The sequence below is a fragment of the Zonotrichia albicollis genome, chromosome 10, assembly GCF_047830755.1.
Source record: "Zonotrichia albicollis isolate bZonAlb1 chromosome 10, bZonAlb1.hap1, whole genome shotgun sequence".
NCBI classification, from domain to species: Eukaryota; Metazoa; Chordata; class Aves; order Passeriformes; family Passerellidae; genus Zonotrichia; species Zonotrichia albicollis.
Window position 1 is genome coordinate 6,074,373 of NC_133828.1, and position 21,299 is coordinate 6,095,671.

A 21,299-nucleotide genomic window follows, 5' to 3' on the forward strand; every position below is an offset into this window, starting at 1 on the left:
ATTAAATAGTTTTCTTTACTGTGGTAATTTTAGCTGTTCTCTGCAGCAATGTATAAAAACACTGATTTGCATTGAGAGAAGCATAGACACCTGAAAAACACTTCTACTCAAACAGTTTAAATCAATGAAAAAAAGGAGTTCAGTTCAGAGGTGATTTTAAGGAAACACTGAAGGAATAGAAACTGTTATAAACTGGGCTGATAAAACTTTCATTTCTCTTCTGCTGAGCTGCCTGTTAGAGCAGTGCCAGCTGCACTGAGAGTGTTGGGTATGATATGTGAACATGTAAGAAATAAATATGTTAACATGTAATAAATACGTGATGCCTGTGCTGTGGAGGGGTGGCTGGAATTCCCTTGCTGTGCCTGCCCATCTTCCCACTTATCCTGGCTTCTGGGACCACTGCCATGGCAATTCCAATTTTTTGTGCAGAGGCATTTGAACCACTGCAGTTATAGTCAGAGTTTTATGATAAATGAGGGGGTTTTTTTGGATAGCTATGAGGACTCAGATGTAAAATATCACATCACAGGTTGTTCTTTGCAATGCAGCAGAACTACCCTCCCTCCAAAAGAAAAGCCAGTAAGAAACAATATTTTTTTTTTTCATAGTGGGCTTAGTAACTCATTTTAAATGGTTCTTCCAAACTCTCTGTGATCCAGCATCACATGAGGTGAGAGAATTACTAGCTATTTGCACTTTGCATTAATGTTTAGGGTGGATTGTAATGACAAAGCAGATATTGAACTCTGCAGTTAATTTGCTTTTGTTGAAATAACCTTTAAATTATTCTTCCCTTAAACAGATGGTTTTTGCATACTGATGACTGCTCTATCCCATTCCTACCCTGTATGCTGCTTTACACCCTTTCTCACTTCATCTTCACCCCCATTATTTAGCAGATGGGATAGTGTATACACCATAGAATATGATTTTCCCCCCTCACTTTCCTCTCCTGACTTTAGAAAGTTCAGTTTTTGCATGACCTTGGTTCTGGAGGCCTTGATTTACATTGCATTAACAGCTTTATGGAGTTGTTTTATAGTTTGCTCTGTTGCTGAAAAACAGGACAGTTTTACTGATAGAATTTACTGTTCATTTTTTCCCAATTGTTTTTGGCATATGCTCATGTTTTGGTTTTTACATCACTGTTGCTAGTAATTACCTTGCTGCCATTATTTTTCTTTAATAGAGGATAAATGAGTGTGTGGTATTTTTCTTTAGGAGAGCCTGAGTGGATTGGAGATATCTCTTATGATGGGGAAAATACTGCAGGCATGATTAATGGCATCATCATTGTAACATAATTTAGTTAGGAGGACTTATACAACTGATAAAGTGTCATGTACTTCCACTAAACTGCAATCTAAGTGAACTGTATTTCAGGTTTTTATATCCTCATTTCTGTCTTCTGTAAAGATATTACTGTAAGATTCATACAAGCATCTTTATAGGCTCACGCTGTAAGCAGTGAAAGTTCAATCAGCTTTTCTTGTAGGAATCACAGCTTCTATAAAAAATGAGTAATTATAATTCAAAAAAAGGCATAAATTAGTTCACTAGATGCATTCATTGCAGGCTGAAGTTGTGACTAGATGAGATCTTTTGTGGAATAAAAAGAAATTTAGTTTAAATAAAGAAATCTGGCCTTGAGAGATGAGAGAGGAATCAGGTATTTACAGCAGTGCCTACAAAAACTTGCATTCTAAGTACTCCACAGACCACATTTATAAATTAATCAGAGAAAATCAATACATAAGTTGGAGACTAATAAAAGGCCTTTCCTTAGTAATTAAAACATCTCTATTTCCATCTACTTAATCCAGCTCCTTGGGCCAGTGGAGATACTACATTTTAATTTCATCTCTGTGTGTTTTTATATGAAATTACCATTTTTTTATTAAATAATTTCAAAACTTGATCCCATAAAAAGAACATTTCCCTGTGTTCTCACTGATCACTATTGTTTTCTTGTGGAGCACTTTAGCTGAACTTCCCATTTGAGCCTTGCATGTTGGAGGAGGGGTTGTATTTAATTTCACCTTCCTTTATGATTGAACCTATGTCTCTTCCACCAGCAAAGGCAAGCAACTTTCACACTGGGGTCCCTTTGCAGGACTCAAGATGAACTGAAGATGAGTCCAGCACTACTTTTCCCCATCTCCATCATCTGGCAATCCTTATTTTCTTGTCTCCCCACCTCTGTTTTGTCTAACTCTGATCACTTCCCCTTTTTCTGAGCTGGTTATATGCATTATTTTCCCTTTCCTTGTCTGTCCATGGTCAGCTGTTTTTGTAGACTCTGACATTTCAGATGGAGTTGTTTTGCCCAGTGTGTAGCATGGTTGGGCCTCTCTCTTTGTGGGCAGCAAAAATAGAGTCTCCACTAAATTATTGATTTTCAATTCCCATTTCTCATCCTGGCACTCCAAGCAGGGTGCTTGTGCAGAAATATTTATTGTGCATATTAATTAGGGAAGGATGAACAAAAGTGAAAAATAAAAGATAACTGTGAAGACCCAGATACTCGTGCAGAATGTTATCTAATCATTTTTGTATGGAAGCAGCTCTGTAAAAGCTATGGTTCTTACTATTTCATCATCCTTCCACTGAAAATTTGAATGGGCTTAAAATTAAGATCCCCTTACATAATGGAAGTCGTAATGAAGGATATGGTTCATAAATTCCAATTGTTAAATTGTCTCAGTGGGAAAGGTGACTTGACATTCCCATATTTTAAGGATTTAAAATCCACATTCAACAATAATGGTAAAGGGTTTAATTATCAGCTTATATTAAGACTTGAATATGAGAGACATTTCAACTATTCTCTGTGTGAGCCATAGGCTTGCAACTGAAGATTTCTCTTACCTTCCAAGGCTTAGATTCTGCTAGCATTTTTAGGGAGTGCCTATTTGTAAAATACTACTCCTTATGGATAAACTAACCATAAAAAATCATTTAAATAAAAAAAGATGGGAAAGCCAATTTAATATTTCTTGTAATGTTCACAAATGCACAAAATATTTTCCAGCACCACAAAACATGGAAGGCCTTTTGAAGTGTTTAGGGAGGACACTTAATGGCCATTAGGCAGAATAACCAGCAGGGCTCAGAGCAGGGCCACTTGTCCCTTTCCACTCCAACACAAGGAGCTTTCTGTGGTGCCTCAGAGCTCAGTGAATTAAAGATGGAAACATCCATAATGGACCACATGTTGCACTTTCCTGTTATTCAACACAAAGCTGTTGAAGTTTGTATTTATCTGTGCTGTATAGGTTTGAAAGTCCCACTCTGGTAAAAATCTCCCTGTATTGGGGGATGACATCTGTGGTTTTTTCCTAGATTTCAAAAGCACTGATCACCTCAGTGTTGTTATTGTAATAAAAATAAATAGGAATGACAATAATAAAAGTGATATTGTGTTTGTAACCACTGCTGAAACTGAGGTAGTGAATGATGGCCACGTTTAGCCAGACTGCTGATGCAGGAATACAGAAACTGGAAAGATATCAACCAGACTGATTTAAGACTTGGAGAGAGCACAGAGCTGAGAGATTGATAGCACAGAAAGGAATCTCTTGGTTGAGGTCCATGGCCTGCATCAGAGCTTTGGGGATTGATAGCACTCGGCACTATCAATCTCACAGCAGCAAATGGGATGACTATTCTCCATGAAGAATGGGCCATGTTAAATACCCTGACATCCATTAGATTGAGAGCTGCAAAATGAGGAAGGACCAGTCCATGTTTGTAGAGATAATACAGTGCTGATTTCGGTGCAGTTTGTTCTGCTGCAGACACATCCTGCCTTGCTGCTCCAAGCTCAGCTCCTGCAGGTTGCAAGTCACGATGGAAATAATAATAAAAATGAGAATAAAAATGCACAGGGGGTAGTGAATATGTAAGGGAGAGAGACTTCTTAAAATTTATAGGCCTGATTTAATGAGGCTTTGAGAAACCTTGTCTAGAGGAAGGAATCCCTGCCCATGGCAAGGGCTTGGAACAGGGTGATCTCTGAGCTCCCTCCAACACAAACCATTCTAGGCTTGTATGATTCTGTGAAAGTTAAAGTGCAAAAATTAAGCAACACAGCTCATTGTTTATTATTTTTAATTTGTGTTTTATTTAATTTTTTGTATAGTACATCATGGCCATTCTCATGCTGAATCTTCTCTTAGTAAACTGGTGGCAAAACAAACTCCTCTGTTGTATCTTGTGCTTTGATTCTCCTCGTGGTATGAAACTCAAGAAACTGAAAGCTTGACATAGACATGTCTTGCTTCAGGTCTGTGGAATTATCTGCATGAATTGGCTTGCTTGCATTATTTAATATTTTTATTTAATACAGCCATATAGCCTCCTTCAAGCATCCCATCCTATATCATATTATTCCATCAGAAAAGTGTCATTTACTCACCCTAGCATTTCAAGAGAAGTGGGAACTGCTTTTTCCCCCATGTGGACACAGCTCCCTTAGCAAACATTGCTGCTCAGAGCACTGGCAGATGCATTGCTAAGTGAAAATAACCATCTCTTGTGTGAAATGATTCAGCAATCCAGAGACAAAGGCATTAAAGGACACAACACAGGCAGTAAAAGCTGTTGTTGCCTTCCAACAGTAGAGAAATCCATAGATGGTAGAGGATTACCTCTGAAATTTGGGGGTTGTTTTCTCCTCTAAACCCTTGCAATTTTCTAATATGTTCAGATGTTCAATATAAAATTAGGGAAGTGTAATATCAAAACTCTGTAAAGCAAAATGATTTTTTAAAGTTCTGTTGAAAAGTCTGTGGAGAAAAAAAAATATTTTAACCCAAATTTATCTTCTGTAGTGTCTGGAGGCAAACAGAAATATTAATAGAGAGAAAGAAGTATCCAATTGCACTTGCTGGAGGGAATTTCCAACTTTGAATAATGTGGTACTAGATTTTAGTGTTCATGTGTGACATTACATCTGTCCTCCCTTTTTGTATTCTTTTTTTACTTTTTTAGTAATTTCCTCAAGTTTTACTTGAGAAGATGACAGAATTTCTTATCTTATAGGTATGTTGGGCTTGACTTTGATGGCAAGAGTCATCTCTTAAACACTTCTGGAAGATAAGAGGGATTTAAAATATGGTGCACCTGAATCAAGGAAAATTCTCATATTTAGTGATTCAGGGAAGCACTAAAATTTAAGTATGGTCTTTGCAGACTATCTCTTTTGTCTGAGAAACCAGGATTTCCAGCAGGTGAGATAAGCATTCTTAGATCATTGTAAATAAATTGGTTTGCTGTTTGAGCTTACTGTATTGCACAGACTTCTGATTGGAAAAAGTATTTTAAAAATATTCCATTTTAAATGTTTTGCAGCATTTGAATGACTTTTATAGGCTTTCTGATAGCTAGATGCAATTTGAAGCATGCCCATGTCCATGAAATAGTCATGTCTCCCTCAAGGAAAAGTTCCTGGGGAGGGCTAACAGCAGCTCTAACCATTTAATAAGGAAAATAAACTGTTGCTCTCCTGGTCCTTAAGGAAGACTTAGAGGTAATCACATTTAGATTCTTGGGAGACTTTTTGTTGTAGTCCAGAAGGAATTTTAAAGTCAAAAGTGAAAACTAAATATAGCTGGAATAATTCTAGTGGCTGTGTGTCACAAACTCAGACTTTAGCAGGAATGTTGTGGCATTGCGCCGAAACACAAATGTTGAATTAGTGTCAGACAGATGGAAATGATAGTCCTGTGCAGAGGGAGGCTGGGCTGGCAGGGGCAGAATATCCCCTTAATTCTATGCTGAATTTCCAAGTAATAGAAGCGACTAAAAGTAACTGAGTGTGCAAAGAAAAAAATCCCACAGCTCATTTGGGAAAAACTCGACATGATGGGACCCACCAATGACAAATGAAATTCAGCCCAGGTAAATGAATAAACAATGAAACAAAAAGCCATTCATAAACTGGAAAATGTGCTGATATCTAGACAAACAAAGCAATCTGGGTGTTTCTGCATTGAAATAATCCCTGAAGTATTCATCCCAATGTGTACTGGCAATGAAAAACAAATCAAGCAGTGGAGTGAATTGAATTACCCGTCCTGTGGGCTATAAATCATAAGGAAATCCAAGAACTTTTATGGCTCCATATGGTAGAGTTGGACATTGTCTAGAGTACTGTTTATAACACTGCTCACATCAAAGCAGGAAAGTTAAAATTGTTGGAGAAGGTGGATCCAAAACAACTCAGGAAAAGGAAACTCTTAACCTTATCATTAACAGAGAGAAATAGAATGACATTCAAGGTCACAACAGCCAAAATAAAAAGAAAAAAAGAAATCAAATTAATTCTAGGATCTTCTCATCAGTGAAGGAAATTTGTGACTGAAAATAGAGTAGAATGGAAAACTGGGTGGATAGTTAGGTAAAATTCAGCATCCAAACAAAATGCACGTTTAATTATGTGTTATTCCAGTAAGAGGTGAGTTAATGGAAGTGGCACTACCTGGAGCTCTCATGCATGCCCAAATCCTGTCAAAGAGGAGGATTTTTTTGGGTGAACCAGGGAGCTGGATGCTAGGGATGGGTATAGTGTAGATTCCAACACCAGTGTTGTTAGAGAGGTTATCAGATCTCAGTGACCAGCAGTGATACTGCAGGAGTTATGAATAAATGCAATTAGAACAGGCTGATTTGTGAAATTAATGCTGATTTTGTCTATAAAATTCTGCTTCTACCTCTTGGGTTTCTTCATAGCAGTACCCAACTTCACGCCATGTATTGGCACCGCCCTGGAAGCTGGAGGGGGCTGAATTGTGGTGGCTGAGCTGGATCTGCTGCAGCTCCCATGTTTATAATTCCAGGGATGCTCTCTCTGGAGCAGTGCAGAGCACGTCCCAACCCCTTCACCTTTCTACCTTTAAGCTGGCAGGTGGCCTCTTTGTGCAAACAGGCTCCAGGCATCCATCTGGGCTCCTCCCTGGCTCAGCCCTGTGCTGGGGAGGCAGGGCTGGTGCAGCCTGCTGCTTCCAGCTTGCTCAGGACTGCTGAGTTTGCCTTTCCCAAGTTACAAACTCAGATTTAGGAACTCACAGACCAAAACAGCTCAAAATATGCAGATGGGAAAGGGATTACCCTCCCTTCCTGCTGCATGGAATGAAATCTGTGAAGTCTCCAGTTTCCTTTTTATGGAAGCATTTGGCTTATATGCATCTGTTAGAACTGGAATGAATTTTAAACACGTTTCCACGGAGCATAATTAAACATATTAGAGCCTCAATGAATTGCATTGTCCTATGCCAAACTAAAGACTGCAAGGAATAAAAGGAATTAAAGTGGATGTCAGAGTGAAATGAAGTTAACGTTGAGCACCTCCATTAAGATCAATAAAAAATTTGTTGTTGTTCAGTGTATTTAACAAGGTTCTGGAGATGTAAAATGAAGTGTCTCATTGGTTAAAATTAAAACACTGAAATGCTGCTAGAAGATCACAGGTAATATAGCTACCTCAGAATACATCACAATTCTAGCAGCAGCCTGATAATTAAACTTTTGTCTCAAGTGCAAAACCTCTTTCATGTAATAGAATACTGGAACTTGTGTAGGTGAAATGATGAATGGAAGCAGATATTTTAATTCTTTATTTTTAGACACTTTGGTAAAGAAACCAACATTAAAGCTCAATTCAGTGTATTGCTGTTTATTCCCAAAAGTAATATCTGTTTGGTTTTGCATCAATAAACACATTAATCAGAAGCAGAAAAATAGAAAGCATTAGTCAATGATCCAATAAAATTCTATAATATGAACCTAGCAATGAATAAAGGTTGATAGATGAATGAAGATAGTGATAACTGATAGAAAATGTAGCCTTCCAGTACACTGCTTATGGTGTCTGAATGAGTTTCAGAGTTTAGGTATGAAAAATTATTCTAACCTGTCTAATTTTTAAGAGTCCACTGGAACTCTTACCATATAAATTTATAGAACAGTACTTAAATATTAGATTGTTTTATACGATTTTTTTCTGACATGAGGAAAAACCCCTGAGTAAAACAACACACCTTACATCTGGGAGAAGTATGGGAATGTTTCCCCTCATTTATTAAAGATTCCAGGGATTCTTTTACAACACAACATAACTGAAATTATCATATTAAATGTTAGTATAATGTTAAGGTGTTGTTAAAGATATTCCTGTCCTCTTTGACTTCTTCCCATGTACCTTGCTGACTTGATTTTGCTGTGTATTCTCCTCAGATATTTCAATTCCACATGAAATCAATAGGTGTTAACAGGAGTATTTAATTCTAGGAGGTGATTTGCCAGACTATTTTGCTTGCCTATGCTGCATCAAATTTTCATGAAAATGGAACTGCAACCAAGAAACCAGAATGTTTGTGGTTTAAAACAAGTAAAACTGGCCCCTGATTTGCTTTAATGTTTGAGGGAATCCTTGTTGTGAACTCTGGGGTGTCAGGCTTGGATGTCACTGTGCTGGAAGGTGTTTCCTTGCATCCAGAGAATTCTTCAGGTGTCCATCTGTCTGCTGTTATTCAATGATATTTTGGTTTAATCCTCTGGGCAGACAAATCCTGGTGCAGTCCCACTGTTCCAGTGCACACCTGCTGACTTTCAGCTTTTGAACACATTGTCCAACCAAAGCTGACAAAGAAATCAGTGAGTGCTCATTTGTGAACATAAGTGGGTCAGAAAAGAAAGGAGATCCACTCACTCTGAAAGGGGATTTGACTGTAAGGCACTGAAATGTTTGTACTGGATCATATATCTGTCCCAGTTACAAGAAGACTTTTGGAGTAAATCCGAAATAAAAATGCACACATGGCCAGGCTTTCTTATTTCTGATGAAAATGATGCATTTTGTGCACAGAGACTTATTGGCTTTTCCCTTGAATCTGTGCACATCTAAAAAGATGCAATCTCTTTATATTCAAGCAAACAAGACATCATGGTGTGCTAAGGAGAATAAAATCTGCCTTGTAAGACAGTCACAAACTGAAACTTTTTTTACATGTTCTGAGTTAAAATAATGACAAAAATCTCTTTAAATCAAACCATATCACTTAAAATTAAAGATGCTGGTCCAGTTCCCCCATCTCCTGTAAAATCTGACACACACACCCCTCCTATTTTAAATTATGACAAGAGTTTCTTAAGCATGAATTTTTAGACTACTGGAGCATAAAATCTTCTGGTGGATTTTGTCACCAACACATGTTCTCCTAAAACTATACTAATCCTGAAAAGCTGATGCAATGAATTTACACTTCCTAGAAAAATCAAATGAAAAATTTTCACTGTATTTAGTGCAACTCCATTGACTTCCACGGATTTTCAGTTGATTTATGTGAGTATGAATGAAATTAGAAAGGGCCCAGTAGAATAAGTTGTAGTTTACACAAAAAGGATTCATTGCAAAGACTCATCAAAATAATTTTTCAGGGTAATTTATAATGGTTTACTGACTCTAGCTGACCTTCAAAATTGCTATTAAATATTCACTCTAAGGACTACTCTGTATATTTAACTAAAGCCTCAGTTTAGAAAGGTTGCCAGTACATTTCTATCTCATGTCTATGTTTCTCTCCCAATTTCAATGTAAGACAAAATTAATATTTAGGAAAGGCGTGTCTTTTCCATTTGGAATTGACAACAAAAAGTCCAATATTTTTTGATTAATAGTTTTATTTTATGACTCTAAATATCCACCAGTATCAGTGTGTTGGATTGAGAATATTTCACTCTTTCCTGTTTCTATGATGTGTCCTCGTGTCTCTAAGAATTTGCCCTGCCTACATTTACTGAAGTACATAACTTGTGTGGCTGAAATCCTCACCTTCCTGCATGTGCTGCAGTAGAATATCTCCTCTGCAGTGTTATTAGCAAAAAAGTTTCCTTTAACCACGTTCCAGCCAGAATGTGACACTGCTGTGCTTTTGCAGGGTAGAAACACCCTTTGAAACAATGCTAGGAGGTGTTAAGCTAATCCTTTTCAATGATGTCTTTTTACAGCCTAATCGAGATAAACCCCAGGAGGGAAAGAGAGGTTTGCAAGATGGATCTGTGCCCCGTGTGGTTTTTCAAATGGATTAAAAGTCCATTTTATTAACAGAGTGCAGTGTAGTATGAAATAAACCTGAAACCATATGGGTTTGCCCTGCCAGAGAGCCATAGGTTGGAACTCTGCTGTGATTTTTCCCAGTCCCAGCCTCCCTCTGCCAGGAAACTTCAGCAGCTCTGAGCCAACATCTGAACATGTCCTGTGAGGCAGGATGTGTTTGGGCCACTGGGGCCTGAGCCCAAACTGCTTATCCAAGGCAAGGGTGGGCTCAGGAGAGCTTCCCTGGAGGTGCACATGGGTTTGGGGGGGCCTGAGCCTTTGCAGGTGGCTGTTTCCTCTCTGCTGGGAAAAATGGGAGCTCTCTTGGATATTTGGTAATCTCCAGGCCCACCCCTGAGTTCACTGTGGATAATCCTTGGGTGGAGTGCACCAGTTGTCCGCAAATTAGGGGGAAATGTTCATATGATTTTTTTCCCCAGTTAATAGAATAGCATTCTCTCCTGAAGGAAAAAACCAGAGTTTGCTCTCAAGAGCTGCAAATGCATCTGCAAGATAAGGATAAGTTCTGTTTGAACTACCCAGGTCCTGGGACATTTTCTGGCACTCAGCCTTTCTCTTGAGCCTCTGGTGTTTCCTCTGCAGCTGCCAGGACCACGAGGGATAAATTTTGCATTCTCTGAATTGAATTGCCAAAACACAACTCCTACAAAAGCCAGCCAACGTGATCTTCTACTCAGAGCAGGGGAGTGCTGATGTGAACATCCATTCCTGCTCTTCAAAACATTCTGGCCCATGCTGCAAACAGCCAAATATTCCCTCACATGCACCACATAAAATATCACACGTAGCTGCCTGGATTTCTGTTGTATTTCTTAATATTTCCTCCAAGAGCTTAAAAAACATTTTAAATTAAGTCAGTTGCAGCTGCTCTGTCAGGAATTCACTAAGCACTGCAGCCACTGAAGCAATTAAAAAAATGGCACAGAAGGTAATTAAAAGCCTTACTGGTTCTTGCTATTAGACTGACATTTTAAATGCCTCTAGATGTTTTATTGTGCCAATAACCTATTTCCCTAGTCTCAAAGAGAAATACAACTGACATCAGTAATTTACTAAAGTATTCTACAGGTATCATAATGTTCCAACTAGAAATCTATATTAAATCACTGTGGTTTTCTGTTCTGCACAGTCCTCACCGCTCAGCTTAATGAAACAGTGGTTATTTGTTAATGAATATTAGAGCTTAGTCCCTCATTCTCATTCCCTGTAGTCCGCCGTGCAATATTTGTATTACTTGTGCACAAAGAGACTCTTTCTGGTTATCATGAGCAGGTGGGCTGCAGGGAGTTGTGCAGATTGTCCTTTTCCTGTGCAGCAGCAGAGCAGCAATCCTGGTTTGTGTTACAGGAGCCGCCTTTCCCTGCCCCAAGGAGCTTTCCTGGTGAGCAGTGCTGAACACTTTGTGACTGGCTGCTGTCCCCAGGCTCTGCAAGGACAGACTGGGGCTTCTCAGTCCTTCTCTGACCTCAAGTCCTGTGTTTGCAGAGAGATTAATAGGAGGAGGTTCCTCCCAGAGACTTGTGTCAGTCCCCAAGGCCAGAAAAATCAGGCTGCTCTAGGATAATCCTTCATATAACCCTACCCTCAGTGTAACCCCTTCTCTGTCCAGCAAGGGAAGCTGGTAGGATATTGAGCATTTTTCTACCTTCCAAGCCAAGGTTCAAGAAGAGGCTTTAAAAGATTGAAGGGAAAATATTTCATTACCAAATTTTCCCTGATAGCCTCAAAATGTGAACGTGCGAATCCTTTTCATTGTGCCCATGAGCTGCTATTCTTCATCCCTTATAGGAAAAGCATATGACAGGGAGGAAGATGACTGGAGGTTGCTTAATTTTTCTGCCTTGATTTTTTTTCTAGATCTCACACAAACATAAAATCAAGCCAGAATTCAAGTATATTGCACTTATCTGTAAAGCATAGAGAAGTTAGACTGTGTTATAGGTGTTATTGTGTCTCAGGGTTTGACAGGAATTATTCTGATGTGTAAGCACGAGGAGCAGCATTAATGCTGAGCTTTTGGCTTTTATTCCATTTTTTCTCTCCTGGGTCACCCTAATGCTGTGCAAACAGGGGTGCTTTGGAAGGGATTTCAGCAATAAACAAACCCACACATATCCCTGTGACTCGGGAGAAAGCCCACACAGGATTGCTCACAGTGACCTCTGTGGAGTCTTCTGATTGAAGCCCTGCTGATCACGCTCCACATCCCTCCAGTGTGCACAACAGGAATGTAAAATGGCAAAACTCTCTTGGCACTAATCTCCAAAGCCACGTCTAATTCTCGTTTTTAATGAGGCATTGAATTATTCCGTGCAGTGAGAGGCTGCCTGTCAGTTTGCAGCACAGCTCCGTGCGTGCTGTTGTGCCACCAGAGATAAACAATCAGGAGCACTGATCAGGGAGGCAATCACTTAAATAAATCTGAGGAGGGGAAAAAAAATGCACATGCGATGCTCAGGATGAAAGAGATATTTTGATAAAGTTGCATATTGAAAATATCTACTGTGTGAATATAGTGACAGCCAGTAACAAATTAATAGTGAGTTAGTTTTTGCATAAATGATGTATTTCCTAGATTTGCAGTGGGAGGAAGGTCTAAGAACCAGAACATGAAGATCCATGGTCAGTTCCTCATTTTGCCACAGGTTTAGATGTGGTGTCCATGCTGTAAGAAGGCTTCACAGACACCACAACCCACAACCCAGCTGCAGTCCCCCTGTCCCTGGTGCCATCCTGCCTGTATCTGCCATATCACAACCATGAGCACCACAACAAAACAGAGAGAAGAGGTTAGCTTGTGCCCCCAGCACTGCTGATAGTTCAAGCATTGCTGATGAAGTCTGCATTGCTACGTAGAAATCTCTGCCATGATCTCATTGCAGTGAGCCAGTGGTGATTCAAGCACTTTCATCACACAGATCTGCTCTGCTGTTCATTAAGTCAGTGGAATTCTATTGAGTTTGAAGGGCAGCAAATAAACAAATCAGACAGTTTATCACCTGGTTTTGCTGCACTTAACTGTCGCTATTTAAGGCCACATGATGGATATATTGATTTCTGTATCTACCTACATCCCAGCCAACCCATCACTCCCTTTGGGTTTATGTTCAAAGGAGTTCGTGGCTGTTTTAAAATATTTTTGTAAAATAAATCATATGTCATAAAAAAAAAAACATTAAATATAAAAATTTTATTTTAAAAACCCAATCCTTGTCTTCTAATAGGGCTAGAGTGTGTTGAGTACCTTTTAAGAAGACAAGAGAGGGTTCTTTCTGGCAAAATCCTGCTAAGCTGGAGTCCTCTGCTGTCATCTTTGTGTACAGAAAAGATCACCCTCAGAATCTCTGATTCTGTTTGAGCTCCATGCTGTGCCAGAGCAGCACATCTGAAGCCACTGCCCAGCTGCTTGTGATGGCCCTTAGTGCCAGAATTGTCCCCCCTCCTGGCTGTGCTGCTCGTGGGACTCCTCCAAATGAACCATTTAGCAGGGGCAGCCTCAGAAATGACAGGTTCTCCTCAAGCCAGAGGTGCAGCACACACAGTGGGATCCAGCACAGAACACGTGCCCACAGCTCAGGGGAATGTGGCTTTACAGGCAGCAAAATCCTCTGGAGCTGCAAAGCTCTTGGAAAGGGTTTTCCATCTAACATGAAAGCCTGATGCTCTAAAGCACAAGAATATTTTAATTAGGAAACATCTAGATGGTTAAGCTTAGCTGAGCAGAAAGCTGAGAGCATTTGGGTGGAATTGTGAAGTGGTGAGGTAGCTCACTGGCATGCAGTGTAATTTGTGATTAAGGTTATCTGCAGTATCTAACCTTTCAGTACATGCCAGCTGCATAATGGCTGTCAGTTTTCTCTCTCAGATATTACACTGCAGAAGGTTCTATCTGACCATAAGAATCTATTTAATAAGCCTCTAATGGGAAATGACCAGTATCTGAGTATTACAGATTAAAAGTGACAATGCTAATTGACTGCAGAGGTATCTACATGAAGAGGGACCAGAAAAATCATTTAAGTCTAAATGAAATTGGACTGATTTGATATTTGAAAAAGCATTACATTCCTCTTGTGTTTGGCAGTGTGGATTAATTGCTCCCTGTGTCAGGTTCCTACGTAGCAATAGGCTGAAACTGGTGGGGAGTGAAGAACAGGAACTTGGGGGATTTAGAAATACATTCGTTTACTAAAATTAGAAAGGAAGGTCTGTATTGTAGGTGATTTTTGTGGTGACGAATGAAATTATATTTTGTAGTTGCAGTTCCCAATTGCTGGTGAAACAAAACAGGGGCACAACCACATTTCTGTTCTGAGGATGTAAATTTAATTACTTTTTTTCTTAGCTTTTACAAAAGCATTTTGCAAATAGATATGACAGGGATATAGAAAGTCATGATTTTATGAAGAGAAATTGATAGAAATCATAACAATAGGAAAATTATCATATGTAGCATACACTTATCTCAAAAATTACTTAAAATCATTAGGTATCAGGTAAATGCATGTGATTAATTTCTGTATAGTTTGCTAGGCACAAATCTTTGCTTTCAATCAGAAACTGCAGTACAAATTTGTTTATCTGTATAATTTTTTACAGTTCTAACAAGGCAGCACATAGCATTGATGCCAAATAAAATGTTAGGTTCATAGAAAAAGCAGCATTTTCGTGTGTAGGTACATAAAAAGGTTTTGGAAAATAGATATAAGACACTTTTTAAAAGTACAAAGATAGTGAGAAAAATTCCCTTCTAGTGTGTCTCTGTGTGCTTTGGTAAATAAGCTAGCTTCAGTAAATAAGTCTCTTTATCTTTGTAAAGATAAAGAATTAGGGGTTCAATACATTCTGTCATTGCCTTTCCTCAAAATTAAACAAGTTAAACGTTTTGTGTAGTAAAGCAGCATATTAGCCTCCTTAACAGATTTTATTTTATTTTATTTTATTTTTATTTTGAGTGGTTTGTTTCTCTGCTTATTTTTGAAACCTACATGAACACGGGGAAAACTGCTCATGAATTCCATGCAGAATTCAGAGAGTTAATAAAGAAAACAGTTAAGTATGTGCTTAAATTCAGTGTGTGAGCAATTCTGTTGAAGTTGGAGGAACATGTGGCATGGTTCAAACTTAATGAATCCATAAGTCTTTGCAAAATCATCTGCTTAGTGTCTCTGGTGGAAGATAAAGAAGGAGAGAAGCATGGTAATTTTACAGGAATATGCACTGAAATATGCTCTGCTTTTCACTGACCCTGCTGTATCCCCAGCTTATACCTGGGAATGTATGCAATGTGCTCTGTGGGACATTGTGCCAGTGCTAGGAAGGAAATAAAGAAGGGAAACAAGCAAACAAAAATAATTCTAAAATCTCTGAAATACGGTAATTGGGTTATTGTGCAATTTTCAGATTAAAGTCCAGGTAATTTATTTTTAAGGTAATTTTTTTCATGTTCTGCTTATATAATGCATAGGATTAAGGCAAAAGTGAATGCTGATCCTAAAGTTCAGAATACAGGGTATGTTTACTTTTATGCAAGAATTGATAAACCTTTCCTATAGCTGCTGCAATGTAAAATAATCATCCACAACTACTTACACAGCATGGAGCTGGGAAACATAGCAAAATAATCAGCATGAAAGTGAGCCATAGAATGTGCTGAACCTAAATATATGGCCTAATTCTCCCTTTGTGTCATTTTTAGGACAATATAGCTGTTGCAATATAAATAAAAACACAGCAGTAATTTCAGTGATTTCAGTGCAGCTGGTCCTTAGATAAGTGAAAATGTTTAGGCTTTCATTCTGCAATCCTTAGTTTGAAATGAAATGTGCAGCGTTTTTCTTGGCTTTGATTTGTTACAATTAAAAATGAATCAGGATGGTGTTGAAGAAAAAAAATTGTGTGAATATTTATATAAATACTGTAACTTTGGTTAAATTTGATCATAATAGCCTTTGAGGTCTTTCTGTTCCACAAACTCTGAGCTTCTTGAAGCTGGTCTGCATAATTCGAGTATAGGTATCATATAACTGCATATTTATATTTGTGCTTCAACACCCATATTTGAAGCTTTATCTCTGCATTCCCTGGTAACTTGGCTGAGCACAGTTTAAATATCAAACCTCAGGGTCAGGCTTCTCATGAGGAACCTGTGAACTGCCACTTGCTCACCCTTGGTTTGGGAAGGAGCAGCTCTGAATTCTGGCCGGGTTAACAAGTTACAGAATTGATTCATGCATGCTCTGCAAAGGTCAGAACTGACCGTGTTTTATTACAGAGTAATGCCCTCATTCTCTGGTGGATAACTTGGTGGATAAAGTCGTTTGGGTTTCCCTGTCCAAGTGCTCTGTTGTGATCACACAGTTTCCTTACCCTGTCCTTAAATCCTGCCTTGCCTGGGGATGAAAGTGTAAATTGTGTTCCGTGTGACATTTTCTGGTGAGCAGCAGCATGCAGAGGTGCTGCAGAACAAAATCTGAGGCCTCATCTCTATGCTGTGCTTAACTTTAGCACCCTGGCACCAGTTTAGATCCAAACAGGGTGTGCAAGCTCACTTGCTTTCTGCTGCACAAGGTGCTGCACATCTGGAATCAGCTGGGCAAATCTGCTCCCCTCCATGGCAGTCACACCCAGGTAATCCCCAAGGTAAACCCTGGAAGTTTTTATCTCAGTTTAAAGCAGAGATAAGTGGTTTTGCATGTCTTGTAAAGCTTTTGTGGTAACACAAGGTCTAATTGCAGAAACAAGAATAGACCAGCACGAGAGGGAGATCCATATGGAAGTGCAATCCATGGTTCCTCAAATTTGTATTTATTAAACATTGTAGAGACTTCTAAAAAATGGCAGAAAAAAATCTTGAAATATTTTGCTTTCAAGACTTTTAGTAATTTTTTAAAGGAATCTCTTAAACTCAATTTAAATCAGAGTTGATATTTGTCACTCTCCAGGTAGCGAAGGGGCAAGGAGAGGATGAATGCAAAAGTAAGAGAGGCTGCTTTGTCTGGAGATCACCACTATGGAGAGGAAATTATGTCTACACATATTGCACAGTTGGGTCCAGCAGACAGCATACAGATAAATACTTTTTAATACCAAAAAACACAATGAAAAATAGCTCTCGTGGGTTTTCTCCTGCTTTATTTTCTTCAGTTTGGATAGGAAAATGTACATATCCATTAAAAATATCACCTACTTTTTATTTTTTGAACATCAATATTGAGCCAGAATCATTTTTAACCCAACTGTAGAATCCATCACTGTTGATAGATATAAGAATGGCTTCAATTCTTTTTCTTTCCAACAACTTACCATTTTGACATGTAAAGAAGAGTCATTTTATAAAATTCTAAACTTTTACAAAGGTAAGAAATGGCAAAATAATAACAACATTTGTCTTCTGTCAAGAAATATTGACATGGTATTACTACAGCAAAATTGGTTTGTGTTGTGAAGTGTGTCTCATAGATAAATCAGACCTGAGACTTTTTTAAGCTAACTAAATTGTGCTTTGGTGCTGATATATATAAGAATATCAAGACACATGATGGTGACTTTTTTTACCAAAGTGGGCTAAGAGCAGTTTAGTTTAAAAAAAATAAATAAACACAAAACATTTCCTGCTCTTCATCTGCCTTCACTTTTTCACACTTGGCTCTAGCAGGATCCGATATGTCAATAAGTGGGCAGTGCCTGCCTCAGATAGGAGCAAGCAGAACTGAGGTAACTCATACACAGATTTAGGAAAGATGCCTTTTCCCTGTCAGATTAAATAGATATCACCCAGCACTGTGGTGCTGTAAAAACTTTTCTATTTCCACAAGATTCAAATACGCGTGGGACGCCGTAAACCCTTCACAGGCTCAGGATGCTCAGCAGGCTGAGCTGAAAACCTCTGCACTCTTTGTACAGCTCGGTGAAGGACTCACAGAAGGTTTGGGGAGGGCTGCTCCTGTGGCTGTGCTCTGCTGGCAGTTGTTGAGCTGACATCTGGCAGAGCATCCTCTTGCTGCAGGGCATCCCCCACGCCGGCAGAGGAGGTGCTGGGCCGCTCTGCCAAATGCGTGCCCTGAACTGGTTCCTTCGTGCCTGGCTCTGCAGAGCACCAATGGCTTTCCCCTGTGAACTTGAGAGGAGCAGCAGCAAACAATTAGCAGTTCTTCAGTCCTAGGAAATATCCATCTGCTCTTGGCACAACTGTTTGTCAACATATAAATAGCCACACTGCCAGCAAATGGAGCAATTTTCTGCATCTGGCTCATGCTTCCCTTCCTCCCTGTGCAAGTGGCATTTGCAGTTCAGTGAAAGAATTAATATTTTCACAAAAACAGCAGTTCTTACTGCATTATTTTAAAAGAAATAATGTCAGAAAATCTATGGAAACATGGAAATTCCTTGAAATTTTTGTCTTTTTTTTTTTTTTTGGCACTGTAATACCGTTTCATACTCTGAGAAGGATAAAGAACGTATCTGATGGGATGCATTTGATTTTGCATTGTGTAATTAGTTACCTGCTGGAGTTTCTCACAGCTTTTCCATTTGCTCCTATAAGGGCTAATCCTAAACTAAGAAAGAAATGAGTCATTCTGTGGCCAGTGGAACTTATGAAGCTTTGTTTCCAGCAGCTCCCTCCCATGTGGTTTCTCCAGTGTCTAATAGCTTGGTTGAGTTCACGCTGCAGGTTCCCCCACAGTGAGATCCCCAGATTAGTTCCCTTTCATTTGACTTCCAATTTTCACAGAGCAAGTAGAAATTTACTTTAGAATTAACATAATGTGGAAATATATTTCATTTCTTAAAAAAAAAGAGGAAAAAAAATCAAAACACTGGTACTTTAGAGCAGCCACAAGACTGCATTTTACTTTTTCCCAATTAGCCAATGATCATATGTGCTGTCAGCTGTGTAACGGACACAGTGGTGGTGTTTACATACCTGGAGTTGCCCTTGATCCCACCCCTGGGCTTTCAGAAACACTGCAGTATTTTTGAGTACTTGGAAGGGGCAAATAACTCATAATTCCCTCAAATACCAACAGATGTTGAGTGGGAAAACTACAGCTTTCTCTAGAATCCTTGCTGTTTGGGTCGCATGTTTTCAGTGTGTGCTGTGGAGGATGCTTGGAATTCCAAGTCAGGGTATGGAAGCTGTGACAGGTGAGGCAGGCATCCAGCCTAGATCACCTTGGGGCAAAGCTTGAGGTGGCCTAAGTTCTGCAGGGCTGGCTGAGACATTTCCACCTGGCATCCTCCTTTCCTTCCAGAATTCTGTTCCATGGAGTGACCATGCAAGGGAAAGCTACTCTGTCTGTCGAGCACTGGATCAATGATCCCTGAGGCTCATCATTTAATCAATATCAAACATAGTAAGTGACTGGCAGGTCTGGTTTAGTGAGCTCAGTGCTTCCTACATGTCTGAGCTCTTGAAGAGTTTAACTTGTGGGGGTTGATCCTCTGAAGCAGAATTGTGAGTCTGGATTTTGTTTAAATCCATCTAAACTTCCTGGCTTCCCATTTTCCTGTGCCCAAAGTGCATTGGGAGAACAGGCAGAGCAGGTGGCTTCGTTTTGACTTGGTTTTTAACACACTTACTAAAAATGGAAGTGTTCAGGGCTAGCTTGGATGGGGCCCTGAACAACATGGTCTAGAGGGAGGTTCCCTGCCCATGACAGGAGGTTTGGAATGAGTTGATTTTAAGGTCCCTCCCAATCCAAACCACCCTGGGATTCTGTGATACCTGTACTACTGATTTATTGATGGGAAACCTTTGCAGAAATAAAAGTGATGAGGCTCCAGGGGGTTCGCAGACTCCAATCCAGGCTGAACTGGAATTCTCTCTTGAAGAGTCAGGTGTTCTTGTTGACATATCCCAGCTGGCCCAACTCTAATCTTCCACCAATTTCATCCACTTTCAAACCCCTTGGCTTCTGTGGTTTCTCTATTATAAATTGGCATTGCTTAGGCATTCCCATCCTAAGAATTAAATGTTCTTGTAAAGCAGTTTGGGAACTGAATGTTTCTTGCTCGTGTGATGATGTCAGAGATGTGTAGGGTTCTTAGGAAAATGCCAGCACTGGATGTGCTTCATCTTGGTATCCTGAGAGTCAAAACTGCACCAGATCCTGGCCCAAGGAGCACAGGACTGACTCATTGCCACTATCTTAACAAAGGAAGCTGCACAAAAGTAGAAATAAAACCAAACCAACAGAAGAAGAAGAAGAAGAAGAAGCATTTAGTGCCTGACAATGGCATTGTGCATTAGTCACTAAGAGTTTAGTGCCTTGAAATATCATGCTCAGGCTTTGCTTCCAGAAGTTGAGGCACATATAAATAACACTGCAAATCATGCTGGCCTGGTGGGTGCTCAGGGCTGTTGTAAGATTTTTCAGGCACTGTAATTAGTTTCTTTTCAGGAGGCTACAAGGAGCATGAATTAAATAGATTTTAGTAGCCCTTACCAATTTTTAATTTTCTGTATGACAATTCCCTTTTAATTTCTCATTCAGACCAGCAGAGCACAGTGCAGTTACTGTGCATAAGCTGTGAACAAGCTACAAACGCACACAATTCTTCTGTACAGACCAGAGTGGAGGCAGAACACTACTGACAACACCATTAGCAAGCAATACCAAACAAAAATTACAATGTTTTTAAAGCTAAATAGTGTGGGTTTCAGGGATTTTTAATTTACTATGTATTATTTACTTTTGGTGAACTTTCCTCAGGGAGATTTAGGATTTCCAGAAAACAAATGGCAATACTGTGTGCATTCTAAAACAAAAATATCTTGTGCTCTGCTGAGAGAACAGACCTAGTTCAGTATGTGTACACTTCCAGAATAAACAAAAACCCCATGGAGTTTTGTGAACTCCAAAACTAGGTGTGAATCTGGGCTAGGTGAAAGCTTCAGCAGTTGTGGAATGCTCAGAACCACACAGATTAAGCCTGGAGCTCTGTCCAGCCCCAGCACAGCCCCTGTCTGCTGGGGACTGGTGTGACAATGTGGTGGCCCTGGTGCCAGGAGATGGCATTTCCAGTCTGTGGACACAGTGATGGCATGGATCCTTTCCTACTAAAGCCCTGCACCAGAATCTAAGCCCAGAGTAATTCAGGCACTGTTAACCTAAATATGCCATCTCATGTTTCATTCAGGCTTACTCCAGCACGGATGTCTCTGGCTGATTGCAGC